The sequence below is a fragment of the Rhinolophus sinicus genome, chromosome 15 (assembly GCF_057876585.1).
Source record: "Rhinolophus sinicus isolate RSI-liver-muscle chromosome 15, RSI-T2T, whole genome shotgun sequence".
Taxonomy (NCBI): Eukaryota; Metazoa; Chordata; class Mammalia; order Chiroptera; family Rhinolophidae; genus Rhinolophus; species Rhinolophus sinicus.
This window is the reverse complement of record NC_142515.1, coordinates 31,635,267-31,650,205: the sequence shown is the minus strand read 5'-3', so window position 1 is coordinate 31,650,205 and position 14,939 is coordinate 31,635,267. Positions and strand designations below refer to the sequence as shown.

At 39.4% G+C, this 14,939-nt stretch overlaps 1 protein-coding gene and 1 pseudogene across 7 annotated transcripts in view; both read right to left on the bottom strand.

Moving 5' to 3' along the window:
- SLC16A12 (solute carrier family 16 member 12) overlaps positions 1-14,939 on the bottom strand; it is a 185,119-nt gene that overhangs the window by 116,753 nt on the left and 53,427 nt on the right. The gene's annotated exons all lie outside the window — the stretch shown is intronic.
- LOC148755176 (small ribosomal subunit protein eS24 pseudogene) lies at positions 4,860-5,752 on the bottom strand (annotated as a pseudogene).

The following is a 14,939-nucleotide window of genomic DNA, read 5'->3' as shown; positions in this document are numbered from 1 at the left end:
AAAATTTTGTTGATTTGTCTAAGTTAAAATTTAACATTTCTATACATCTAAGCATTAATAAATAAAACCAACAGGTAAAACCTGAACTCAGGGGCAGAAAAACATTAAGAAGATTAATTCATTCAACTACCAGCACTTATTGACTGTTTAATACGTGTTAGGCACTACTTCCGGTCACTGGGGAGTCCGTGGCCACGACGTGGGCCTGCCTCTTCATCTTATTAAACATCATGTGAATGTGGGGAGACTGACAAAGATGGAGCGAACTACTGAAGAGCATAAATCTATCAAAAGTATCAGAAGAGCAGTATTGGTATAAATATTAAGCCTACTGATTTAAAGAAAATCAAAATTATTATGTCAAATGATAATATTGCTAATCACTGGCCTAAGTACTGAGTAAGAGCAAAAATACTGGTATCCAGGCTAAGTGAAAATAATACAGAGCTACCTTTTGCAGAGAGCTAGCCACAGGCCACACTGCCAGTAAGCGGCCTTGTAGGCTGTATCTCAGTGAACCCTGACAATAACCAGAGGAGGCAGACATTAGTCTCCCCATTTTATAGATATAGAAACTCAGGCTAAAGAGATTAAATAATTCGTCCAATTACTATTAACACTACCCAGCAGCAGTAAAAGGACATGAATCTTTGTCTTATTGTAAAGTCACTTTTCCTAACCGCTTCCACTGCATTTCCTTATTCCTTGTCATAAATTTATACCCATTTTTGTCTAATCAGACACCTGTAATTCTTGCTGATGACACACCAGTAGGATGGCATTAACTGCAAGTATGATGCAGCTAGAAATGCAGTTCTTTAAATGGTACCATTGGTATTTTCCCTGAAATATGCCTGTAGGTCACTGACTTGATCAGTCATGGAATTATCTGATTTCCAAGCAAAACCAACCTTCCAAAGGAATCTCCAATATGCTGAAGCTTCAGGATAAGTTTCTCTTAAAACTTAACTTTGTGTCATGGGGAAATACTTTTTAAAAAAAAAAAACTAGTTTCAAGGGTACAAAACAACATAGTGATTAGACATTTCCATATATACTTCACAAAGTAATAATACCAGTAAGTTTATTACCCATCTGACACTGTATAGTTATTAGAATATTATTGACTATATTCCCTATGCTGTACTATATATCCCCATGACTATTTTTAAAATTATAATTGACATTCAACATCATTTTATATTAGCTTCAGGTGTCCAGCATAGTGGTTAGACATTTATATAATTTATGAAGTGATCCCCTCGATAAGTCTAGTACCCATCTGACACTATACATAGTTATTACAATATTATTGACTATATTCCCTATGCTGTACTTTATATCATCAGGAGTCTTTTGTAACTACCAATTTGTACTTAATCCTGTCACTTTTCTGGGTGTACTTAACCCAGCCACCCAGCCTCCCTCCCATCTAGCAACCATCAGTTTGTTCTCTGTTTCTGTTTTGTTTGTTCATTTATTTTGTTCTTTAGATTCCACATATAAGTGAGCTAATATGGTGTTTACCTTTCTCTGTCTGACTTATTTCACTTAGCGTAATACTCTCTGTTTATCCATGCTGTTGCAAATGACAAGATTTCATTTTTTTTTGTGTGGCATAGTAATGTTGCATTGTATATATGTACCACAATATGTTTATCCAATCACAATTCCTATCAAAATACCAATGACATATTTCCACAGAACTAGAACAAATCATCCTAAAATTTATATGGAACGATAAAAGACCCTGAATAGCCACGACAATCTTGAAAAAGAAGAACGAAACTGGAGGCATCAAAATACGTGATATCAAAGTACACTACAAGGCCATGGTAACCAAAACAGCATGGTATTGGCATAAAAACAAAACACATAGATCAATGGAACAGAATAGAGAGCCCAGAAATAAATCCATGCCTATATGGTCATTTAATCTATGACAAAGGAAGCAAGAATATACACTAAGGTAAAGACAGTCTATTCAATAAATGGTGCTGGGAAAACTGGACACATATGTGCAAGAAAATAAAACTGGAACAACTTCTTACTCCATATGGGTCAGTACTTTTAATAGTCAACTACTTTCTTCCCCAGAATTAAACACTGAAAGAAAAATTCATTTAATAGATCTACCATACTTGTATCTTTGCCTTAATATATACCGCCTACTACAGCAGACAGAGCTAGTTGCCTACCCCAAATCCATAGTTCACCCCTTCCACCATTCTACCATAACCCGGGTTTTGTTCAGGTATCTGCACTATCTGCTCTCTTTCTGGCTCTCTTGCTGAAAGCCCGGCACAATCTATTGTTTCACAGAATGGGTTTTGATTAGTTTCCCTTTTCCTTGTCAGTGAGTGATTAGGGATAGGATATGAAGTAATTCTAGCCAGTGAGCTATGAGGGACGTCCTTTGGGAAAGGTTTCCTTGCTCTTAAGAAAACACACAGGAAAGAAGACCCTCTTCCTTCTGAAGACATTTTGAATCTGGATATAATACCCAGGACTATGGCATCCACCTCCTAACCATGAAGAAAGCCTGAGGACAGTCAATAAGCCAAGGACAGCACAGCAGAAAGACAAAAAGAACCTGGGACCTTAAGGATGTCACTGAGCCACTGAATTAATCAATTTTGGAGCCACCCTATTTAGCTTGTTAGGTAATACATTTTACTTATTGTTGGAACTAGTTGCTATTTCTGTTATGTCTGCCAAAGAAACCAACTGGATACATGTCTTCAGACAGTGGTGTGCTGGATCCAACTGTTTACTGCATCTCATTCCCATGCCATGTTAGTGACATTATATTGATGGCTTGAAATTGGCCATGGTGGGAGTGTCTATTCCACAGAAATCATACACTGGAAAACTACACATACAGCTTTTTATATCCTCTGAAAAAAACAGTTGTTAAACATTTACTAGCACACCACTGCAACCTCAGAGTAACTTAAAGTATATACAGTAAACATTCTATGACAAATGAAGTAAAGCCAAAGAACTAAGAAAGAATTTAAATATCTATACAGTGAGCTAGCAACTTAGCTAGCTTCTTACTTTTTTAATAAGGCATTTTGTCATCTTATTGGGCAGGGGTCATCAAACTACAGCCCTTAAGCAAATTTGGCCTGCTGCCTCTTTTAGTAAATAAAATTTTGTTGGAACACACCCACGCTCATTTATTTGCATTTTTTCTTTGACTGCTTTCATGTAAAATAGCAACTGAGTAGTTGTAACAGAATGGATGGCTAGCCATACCTAAAGTATTTACTGTCTGGCCTTTTTCAGAGAAAGTGTGCAAACCCCTATTCTCGGGAGATGTGATGCATTGATCTGCAGAATAAAATGCCAATATTTGGGAGGACAGGGCAGGAGATAATCAGCATTTAAGACTTTGGAGCTCTCAGACACCTAAAAATCCAGAATTCCAAATTCTCTTGAAGAATTGAAAGCACTAAAGATACTGGGCTGCTGTTCCTTTGTGGCAGCCATGGGCTAGAGCCAAGTAGCAATACCTTCGTTTGGTTAGGCCTGTACTCCCCACGTCATCCTGACCCTGGCATCCTGTATTGTCCAGCCCTTGGGCCGTTTCACTCACGGACAACACCTGCTGGGCCCCTGGAAGCAATAAGGTTTTCAATTTCTGCCTATACTATGTTGCTATCAGTTTCTTGTACAGCCACACATGACTCACATTTATGGTATGGTTTATATCTAGCACTCTGTCGCATGATTTCAACAGGACTAGCAATTGAGATTCTACCGCTATCTGCATACAAACACACACAACAGAGTTACTCATCAATTGGACACAATTAGATGCCAAGTGTCATGAAGTGACAGAATCAATTGTACAAGTAAAAAAGCCAAAGCTTGGATACCTCTGCCTTGGTATAGTCATAGCCCCTTCATAGGTTTTTCCATTAAAATAATCCCCAAGGTTAAGCTATTTTCCAACTTAAGACTCTAAAGCCACCTACCTACCCATAAATGTCCGATATGAAACCATCCTCTCCGTTAGTGCTGCCCAGTGCTGTAAAGAATGCTGAAGCCCTAGTATTGTGCAACAGCCCTTTGGAAAACAATAGAGTGCGATGGATCAAGAACTGGAAGTTATTCATATTTTTTGAACAATAATCTCATTTCTGAGAAGCTATCCTAAGGAAACAATTTAAAAGAAGTTCAACACTATAGGCAAAAAAATAACAGCTGCGTTATGAATAATATATAAAACAGAAACATCTAAGTGCTCAACAACTGGGAAGTGTTTAGAGAGTTAGTGCTATATTAAATAAATGGAATAGTATACAACTGTTTAAAATTATAAACAAGAAGATAATATTATAATATGGGAAAACATTTATGATGCCATGTTAAAGCGAAAAAAAGTCTCTAAAATTGTGTGTGTCTTGTAAGAGAAGCTGTGTAAAACTTATGTAAAGGTTCTGTCCTTGTCACTGTCACAAATAATAGCAAAAAGGAATATAACTGGGCTGGTATAATTATGATTCATTTTCAAAATTGCATTCAATCCCATTTTATATATAATTTTCTTAAGTAGATACTTCAGTTCTACTCCTATAGTATAAACATGAGCACAAAAATAGTTTCTCATGGATTGAAACTAACCATACCATTTATTGATAGTACACAATGAAAAGTAGGTGATTATTCCGTAGAGGACACACTGTATTCAAAGCCCCTGGCACAATAAAATGTGTTCTTTACAAAAATGTTGAGTCTCATTAATTTTTCCTTTGCCTCTGCGATCCCCAGATAATTCCATTTTCATTTGTTTTAGTGGAGCGACCTCTCTTTGGCGTTCCCACATTTTATAAGAACTGATTGGTGAGGACCTCTCAAAAAACTCAATGGCGTGTAAGTCCAAAAATGTAACACTCCCGAGTACAGCTGTAGTGACAACATAACGAGCAAAGGTCTGTTGTAAGTTAGAGTCAACCTGGGGAAAGCCACAGGACAAGGGACAGCCTCACAGGATCACAGGGCAGGGAGAAATAACGGCTCTGAGAACATTGGCATGCAATCGTAGTTTTTCTAAGTTCTTAGTTTATTCGTGCGCTCATGAAAAATCTGCTCAGTCGCCACAGATAAAGCCACTGACAAACCTGTACTCCTTCTTCTTGCCAGCACCAACATTGGCTTTTGCAGTCCTCCTAACTTCCTTCATTCTGTTTTTGCGTCCCTTGCACTGTTTTTCTTGAGGTCTTTTTCTTCTCACAGAGGCCATGTCTTGCAAGGCTTTGTTTGGGTTCCTTTTACTTTGTGTAACCCAAGGAGTCATAAATCATGCCAAAGCCAGTTGGTGCCACCACCAGAATGGGCTCTGAATCCAAACACAAAGATGACATCTGGTGTGGTCTTGTACATTTTGGCTAGTTTTTCCCGAATTTCTGTCTTAGGTACGGTTGCCTTCCCAGGACGAAGGACATCGATCACCATTTGAAGTAGTCGATTGGTCATGAACTTCCTGGTCCAGAGAGTCACTTTGTCATTCACAATGGCGGCCGACCCTCACGTAGCCAGGGAGGAAAAGAGCGGCAATAGTATTTTTAATCATTGCTCCTGAAGAGTTGCCCTGGAGCCTCACAAGCCTCAGAGACAAGCACTATTTTCTCCCTTTCACGATGGCGAAGCTGAAGCTCAGAGAAGTGATGGGACCCGCATGACATCACTGCATCTGAATCCAAATGGAATGGGTGGCTCTGGTCAGTTCTGGACAGTGCACTTGTCCATCTGCCCTTCAGATTTCAAAATTGTTATTGGGCATTTCTGTCAACAAGCCATCCAAGGAAGGGTAAAGCTTAAGCACCCAGTCCTGTGACTGACCATGACGAAAGGAAGAGAAGGACGCCCACAAGGTTACCGCAGGGGTACCAATGCTCACAAAACAACTCCTATGAATTTCTTTCAAAACAAGTCGTTTAAAGATTTACATGAAGAAATGTTTCTGAATTTCGTAGACAGACTAACCTTGTTTCCTAGAGACTTTGCAGAAGCCTGCAGTTTCCTTAGAATAACAGCCTGAGCATTCTTGTGGAAAATTAACCCACTTGATATTACACAAGTATAATAGACAAGTCTTTAAGTTGATGGTATACCTAAAACTATAAGCAAAGCAAGCATGTTACCATCATGCAATTCTTCCTTTTACTAATTATCCTCCAGTTTATTTGATTTTGACATCCCACCACTAAAATATAATTGAATTCTGCATTTCACTGTGGTTTCAGGAAACTTCTGAAAGAAAAGAGGCACTGTATTATAATGTTCCTCTAAGATTACTCCTTAACAATACAAGTTGGGATATAGCCTCAACTTTAATGTACCCTCTTTGCTTTCAAAAATCCAATCATTTGCAAAGACTTTTTGGTAAAAGTCAACACCTCTCCCGTAAAGCACTCCGTTTGTGGGGCAAGTCTTTCACTCGCCCTCAGTCAAGTTTTCTGAAGTGGTCCCTTCTATCAGTAGAAAACCTACATGTTTCGTGCAGTCAGTATGCAGCTAGAGTAAAGGCAACAGTGGTCCTGGAACGACTTGTTTTCGTAGGCTTCCAACACCGTCTTTCCAACTTCCTCAATCCCATCTATTTCCAGTGCCTTAACCTTTAGCGGTACCCTTACTTTATAAATTGGTTTGCAACCACACAACAGATAAAGGTGTGTGGCAGAAAGGTACCAAGAGTGAGAATCAAGATCACTGGGCCCAGGTTACGCTAGTTAGTTGGATGACCCTGTGCAAATCACTTCCTCTCCACAATTATTTCCTAATCTATAAAACCAGGGCATGGAGTTATTGGCATCTATCCTTTATACCAGGGGGCTGATTATTAAGCATCTCTTTCCCAATACGTAAGTCACCTGGTAGACCAGGCACACTCAGGAGACTCTGGCTGGCTTTACGTTTTATTACCTAACACTTCTTTGATAAAGGAGGCAAGTCCTCTTTGTTTTTATTTAAGAATCATGAAATTTGCCTCTCTCTCTCTCTCTCTCTCTCTCTCTCTCTCTCTCTCTCTCTCTCTCTCTCCCCCTCTCCCTCTCTCTCTCTTTTTTGGCATTTCTAAAATATTCCTTTACTACAGATATTTTTTAAATATCTCCAGGTGTATTTATTGCTCATTGTTGGTAAGCCAGTTTCTCTCAGTGGCCCCTTCTACCACGTTTCCCCCAAAATAAGACTTAGCCAGACAAGCAGCTCTAATGCGTCTTTTGGAGCTAAACTTAATATAAGACCCGGTCTTATTTTACTATAAGATAAGACTGGGTCTTATGTAATATAATATAATATAATATAATATAATATAATATAATATAATATAATATAATATAAAATATAAGACTGGGTCTTATACTAATTTTTGCTCCAAAAGACGCCTTAGAGCTAATGGTACAACTAGGTCTTATTTTGGGGGGAACACGGTAAGAGATAAGAGGCAAGGCTATGTCAAAAGGGAAAGTGATTCCATGGCAAATATCCTGAGTGAAATGGAAATCATGGCTGATTGTCAAGAACTGCAACAAGAAAGGGAGGGACTTCCCCCAGGTCCTGGACATACAGAAAGTACAAACCATAAGTTCCACCAGCAGCAGACATGTCAGCACGATACACAATGAGGACAGAAGCCAGTACCAGCAGGATGAGTTTCACCAGCAGAATGCCCAGTGACCAATACTAGGGAAGACTTTGCTCAAACCAGTGAGAACTCAGGGACCTCCATGCCAACCACCTCTCCCACCACTACAATGAAGACACATGAATTCTCCCCTAAACCAGACAGTAATAAGGAGAAGAAGGAATAAACACAATAGAGGGTAGAAACAACCCTATTAACCTTGGATCTGGTTGAATATTGATCCAAAAAGGACTCAGGTAACATGAAAGAGAGTACTTTAAACTTGCAGAGACTGCTAGAAACTTTTTAGATTGAGACATAATTTAATACAACAAAGTACACCCATTTTAAGTCTACCTTTCAATGACTTTTTAACAAATACATATACTCATATAACCACAACTACCACAATCAAAACACATACAGAACATTTTCACCTCCTCATGCTCCTTTGCAGTCACTCTCCCCTAACCTCACTGTTTCACTCATTGATTTGCTTTCTGTCGATATAGATTAGTTCTATCTGTCCAGAATTCCATGAAAATAGAATCACACAATATTTCGCTTCTGACTTCTTTCATTTTTGATGTTTTGCGATTCATCCAGGTTGTTGTGTATATCTGTAGTTTCCTTTTTATTGCTAAATAATAATGTGTGTTAAGGATAAACAACTATTTATTTATATATTCATCTGTTGGTAGGCATTAGGGTTGTTTCCAGTTTTAGACCATTATGAATAAAGTTTCTCCGAACATCTGTGTACAAGTCTTTTTGTGAATATGTGTTTTCATTCTATTGAGTAAATACCTAGGCATAAGTTTGCTGAGTCATGTTATAAGTATACGTATATTTAACTTTAGAAGAAACTCTCAAACTGCTTTTCAAGATATCTGTATGATGCTGTATGATGTTACTAGTAACATTTTAGAGTTCCACTTACTCCAATGTATAATGGATTCTCATTGCAGTTTTAATTTACACTTGCCTGATGACTAATAATGTTAACCATTTTTTCATGCTATTAACTATTCATATATCTTAGTTTGTGAAGCATCTATTCAAATACCATACCCACTTTTTTACTGGGTTGTTTATCTTATTGCGCTATAAGAATTCTTTGTATATTCTAGATACAAGTCCTTTGTAGACTCATGTGCTACAAATATTTTCTCCCATTCTGTGGCTTGCCTATTCATTTCTTTCTCTTTTTTTTAAGAATGGAAATACTTTATTTCTAAAAGTGAGCCTATTCATTTCTTAATGGTGCATTTTGAAGAGCAGAAGCTACTCTACTATTGCCTCTGCAGTGGAGGGGTACTCTTTCAGGGTACACCATTTGCAGTCTTAGCGTGTCCTGTTTGAAGCTCTTTTATTTAGATACTTTCTCCTATCTCTGCAGAAAGAGAGAAACAATGATACTATTCCTGATCAGGGAAACCCAGTGTCCTCAGCCACAATCTGTCTGGTTCCATGTTCAGCCTATACATAGGACCATCTTTTTAGCCAAATATCAGCCTCGCTCCCAGTCTAATTCACTCCTACCTATCCAATGATATACATTTCTTGCAACTCACTGAAAAAAATACAAGGTTATTACCTCTTTATGTGCTATTTCCTTTACCTTCAAATTCCTTCCTTCCCCACTTCCTCACCTGACTTAGCCATCATTTCTGCTTTAACTGCCTCCACCCCACCCTCATCCCTCAAAGTACTCATAGTTAACTCCCTTTTACAGACTCTCTTGGAGCGCGCTCTACATGCCTCTCCTGGCCCTTATTAAATACACTTTTGTTATCTATTTATCTGTCTCTTTCTGCCTCTAGACTATTTAACTCCACAGAACAGAAACTATCTTAAATCATCCTTACATCTTCCCCCAGTTTTCTCCTCAACACACGTTCTGCCTGGTGCCGATGAAGAGCTCTCCCAGTGTCCAATAAATGAATGAAGTAAGTTCTGCTTCGCCAGAAAGAACCCCATCAAGTCACAAAAAATAAATTAAAAACATAAATAACAGTTATTAGTTTTTAAATGGTAACTCATCTGAAAGAAGCATGAAAAGCACTTATATATTCATTAGAGATGTCTAATCTTCAGACATAAAGCAAGAAAGTGAGCCATTACAACTAGAAAATGAAAAGTATTTAGCATAACCAGCTTCTCTCTGACACACACCCAGGAGGAAAGCATTCTTGTCACAGAGGTACCAGCCAGTACTCAGAGCTCAAGTGTCAGCATCCTGGGCCCCAGTAAACCACACTATAACAATGGTAACAACAGTTACTATTTGGGGGCATTTAAATCCACCAGGCTCTGGATTCACTACTATACCTTATCTCATTTTAACTTCATCCTGTGAAGGAGGTATTATAATCTCCATTTTACAGATAAAGTAAGGAATGTTCTAATTATCTCAGATTCAACCTCAGCCTGACTCCCAAGCGCATGCTCTTTTCCCCTAAATCACTGCATCCTGCTGCTTTCCACTGGCCTCTAAGCTGGCATGGTGGAAGCCATTCCTATTATGTTCCTTCTTGTATCCCCAGCACTTAGACCAGAGCCTGGCATATATCTGCTAAATGTCATGGTTAAATGTCACCACATTTGTGGAAGAGAAAGATATCTTGCCTCCCAGTTACTGGACATTTTATTACTTCCTCTTCCTGAGGATTGAATGTCTGGTTCTACCCCAACCCAGGACTCAAGGCCGTATTGAATATCGTGGTCTGCCATGTGGAATCCCAGCAGACGCCATGTGTACTGGAGGACAATCTTCCAAGTACACTATGAGAATTCCAACTTTCCTACAGAACCTTTACAGCAGTGGGGCAAAGTGTTCCAGCGGATAGCCCTACAGACTTCTATCCTGTGGCCAAACCCAAACTCTGAAAAGAACTGAACATGGGAGGGAAGTTAAAGAAACCCTTCTCTCTCTGCTAGGGTGTGCACAGTCTGTGGCCCAGGGATCCAACTGTTATTTCCACTCAGAGTCTCTGGACCTTGGGGATGCCTTCTACTGCTAATGGATTTATTCATTTTTGTTACACATGTGGTATGAAAAAAATATTATTCTCAGGTAAAGACAGAATAGTGATACACTTTTTTTTTAATTTTAACTTTCTGCTTTTCTCTGCTTCGTCCTCAAGCAGATCTTGGTAACAGGGGAGTAAATAATTACTGACTTCAACCAGAAATTTTTGGATGTTTGTCAGGGACATTTGGGCACTAAACTGAAACACTGACCTTTGGTAATGAAGCTGCCAAAGTTTCCACATTGTGTGTAAGACTTTTGGGGACAGGAATACTTTACATAAGACCTAGAATAAACAGCAGAGTGATTTATATGATATTTGGTCTACAGACAGAGAGAAAAAGGTACAACTTGTAATTTATCTAAGAGACAGAGAGAGTAGAAAGTAAGATTCTTTCCCATCCTGTCAGCTCCCCATTAACAGAGGATTCTAGGCAACATCAGAAAAATGCTTACTTCTGAGTCTAATAGTTTGTTGACATTGCAATTCATAACCAAGAACTTGCCCCCAACTACCATTCTCTGCGGTAACACAGTTCTTTTGTCTCCTAGTTGAAAGTCCATGTAAAAGACCTGAGCTGTAGCCCTCTTTGAAAAAAAAAAAAAAATACAACATGCAGTCAAGTATCTCAGAGCTTGGCACAATGCCCACTATAAAGCTGGTGCTCAAAAAATATGTGTTTTGGGGAATAAATGTTTGCATCTAACTCAGTGGCCTTGCAGGACTCTAATTTTAATTTTGTACCTTTTCAGCCTATGGAATTATTAGGACAGACTATGTTATATCAGAGGCTTCTCGGCTGTAGAGGAGAAACTTGCAGAGATGCATTTCACAGAGTCTTTTTTGTGAGTTGACAGAGAGACTTTTATTGCAGAACAGTCCTGCCTGTCTATACCACCACATTTTCCCCACTCTGTAATCACCGCTACCCACCATGTTGTTGACATGGGAGGAGTAACGAGTCATATTGTTCAGTCCAATATTTCAGGTTAACCCCACACTGCATGGAGTGTTGTGGAGAACTGGTGTTTGAAAGAGAGCAGGCAGAAGAGCACAGGTCTGCACTCAGAACGCAGGGCACCCTCGGTGCTCCCAGGCCTCACACCGTCTCCAATGCCTGGAACAGTGCTTGGAAGATAACAGGCACTCAACAAATATTTAGTGAATGAACAGTCCCAATTCTCAAGTTCTGGACATGTTCCCAAAACACACAGGGAAAGGGTACAGGGAGCTTGAGGAATGGGAACAAGACATTACCCAGCCTTTCTTTGTTATTTTTATCCACTGTCATACCAGATTAACCAGCCTTCCCGGCATCTGGGTAACAGAGCCCTCAGTGAATATATTTCACTGAGTCCACAGCGGCAGGACCAGGCCCTGACTCCAGACCAGGAAACAGAACTTCACTGCCAGATTGGCTCTCTCTCCTTGCTTTTGCAGAGTGGCTAAAAATGTGCATGGACTGCTGGGGGGTCACCTACTGAGCCTGGAACTAGGCCCATGGTCTGCCCCACACGGCACAAGCCATGGAATTCCACAGGCCCTTAGGGATGTTTATTTTTGTGCTCTGTAGACACTGCTCACTGCGTGAACACAGCAGGTCACACAAAGGACAAGGTGTTGCCAAGCCTGAGAATGAGGACCTGAATTTCTTCCTGGAAATGAAGAGGTTAGAAATGATTTTACAAAAATCCTCTCAAGGTGTGGGTGGTCGTCTTGGTCTCTATCCCGATCATTCAAATAGTTAGGACTGAACCAGTTCATTCCACCTCCTAGTTTGGGACAAAAGGAAAAGTTTGGGGAACTTTTAACAACAAAGGCCTTGGAAATAGTTCCCAATTCTTTTTTTTTCAGTTACAGTTGACATTCAGTATTATTTATGTTAGCTTCAGGTATACAGAATAGTGGTTAGACATCTATATAATTTATGAATGGTCCCCCGATAAGTCTAGTACTGACCTGGCACCATACATAGTTATTACAATATTACTGTCGATGTTCCCTATGCTGTACTTTACATCCCTGTGACTATTTTATAACTGACAATTTGTACTTCTTAATCCCTTCATCTTTTTCACCCATCCCTCCAACCCCCTCCCCCAATCTGGCAACCATCAATTTGTTCTCTGTATCTACCAGTCAGTTTCTGTTTTGTGTGTTCATTTACTTTGTTCTTTAGATTGCACATAAAAATGAGATAACATGGGTTTTTTTTTGCATGTGAGCTCACTCTACACATTTTAAAATATTTCCTTAGCCAACCATGGCAATAATTATATTTTTAACATAAATTACCTGTTGATTAAAAATGAAGACAACAGTTAAAATGAATTTCATCATGTTTTCCAATATATTTTATTTTATGAATCACTGAGGCACTTACAAACATTTGAAAAACAGTGATAACTGCAGACAGAATATTATTCTGTCCACGGACAATGCTGCAGGTACTTGTGGATGTGTCCACCCTCCCAGGTCTGAGACCCCCAGATTAGAAGGCCTCTCTGTTCATTACGGGGAGGGCTAGTGCCTTGGAGAACATACATTCCTTCTGGTTTACTAGCTGTATCATTTATTCAAGGTCCCATTAGGAACCAGGAAATTGGGGTGACAACAAAGACATTATTTATAAAGGTGTGAACAGTGTTCATAAAATCTATAAAAAGTCAGTAGAGTCCCCTGGGGCTAGTAACAGTTGGAAGTCATAGCACCTCTAGGCAGTTACTAGAAACTTCAATAGAATCACTGTCGACAGTGTTGGGTAAAGGAAAGCAGCTAGTCTACAAGGATCTGACAGTAAAAGAAGCAAGAAAACCAATACATCAATTCATACTCTTCCTGCCTTCTATGTCCCATCAAGTCTGAACTCAATGGGAACCCAGTTCACCCAGCTCATATATGTCCACCACCCAGGGCAGAGAACGGGGAGGAAATGAGATGGACAGTGAACGTGGAGGGGCAAATGGAAACTGTCCTGCACACTGGTGTAATCTGTAAACTTGCCCTCTGCTGCAATAGGGCTGTGCTTAAAAGATGAAGTCGAGTTCTGAGCCAATGCTGGGCCTTGTCTCTACACTAGATCAAGTTGCTCAAGGTTGCCAACTCAAATCTTTTGGTATACTTCAAATACAAAACTCAATTGTGAAACCAACCTCCTCTTCTGCTGCTCATATTGAAGCGCTCCCTTAGTTCCAGCCAGTGATCACCTTTAAATGGACAACTCCAAAATCTGCATCTTTGCTGCCAATCTTCCTCCCAAGTTGCAGACTCAAATCTCCAGCAGCTTACAAGGTACCTCAAACTCACATGTCCAAAAGAGCACTCGCTATTCTCTCCTAGAAACACATTTTTTAGTGGTTTTACCATGTTCTGACTAGGCATGCTAGAACACTGAGTCCTTTTGACAACTCCCCAACTCTGACAACAAGTGAGTCCAACTCTTATCACTTCTACTTATATCCCTCTCACATCTACTCTCCCTTTTAAATTTCATACTATAAATGAAATAGGGGCAGGTGTCCTTGCAAGTACATAGGCCTGTGATTGTTGGGGGGTGGGGGAGAGGCTGTAAGGGATGGCAACTGGCTAAGTCTTGTCTTTTTTATGGGGAAGTACCACAATCCTACTTGGCTGGTGGTTCTAAGCCTCATTCCCTAATTATCTGTATTATTGGCACTTAAGGCATTTTGATTTTCATTTGCTTGATACCTGTTTCTATCTCTAAGTTGGTTTTGAACTGAGGGAGAAAAATGAGTGTTTTTTGTTGATCCTTTCAAATCCCAATTGTTACCTCATAGTATTGTTGAGCAAATAAAATAATCCTTATTAAATCACAAAGCATAAGATCTGCCCGTATTAAGCATTCAAATAAATGGTAGCTATTGTTACTATTGTTATAGACCGCCTTCATGAGCCTTAGGAAAGAGATGAGGAATTTATAGTTTCAACAACCTATGATTGTTATATTTTATATCGAGATAGTGGAGAATGACAGTTACATCTAGAAGTTCATAACCTGCAAAAGAAGATCTCTCACCATTTCCTCTCCAAAGACTTCACATAGCAACGTTTACATGAGTTCTGAGGCTGGGTGCGAACAATGTTCTGAAAGAGCATTTCTCTGAAAAGGAGGCTGACAAGAGGCCCTGAGGTCATGATGCAGTTCTAAACAGTAACATAACATGGCTCAGGAAAATAAATTGTTAAAAAAAAAAAATAAAAATCCACATTCCTCTAACAGGACACCCTTCTCTAAAGAATTCTAGGAGTTT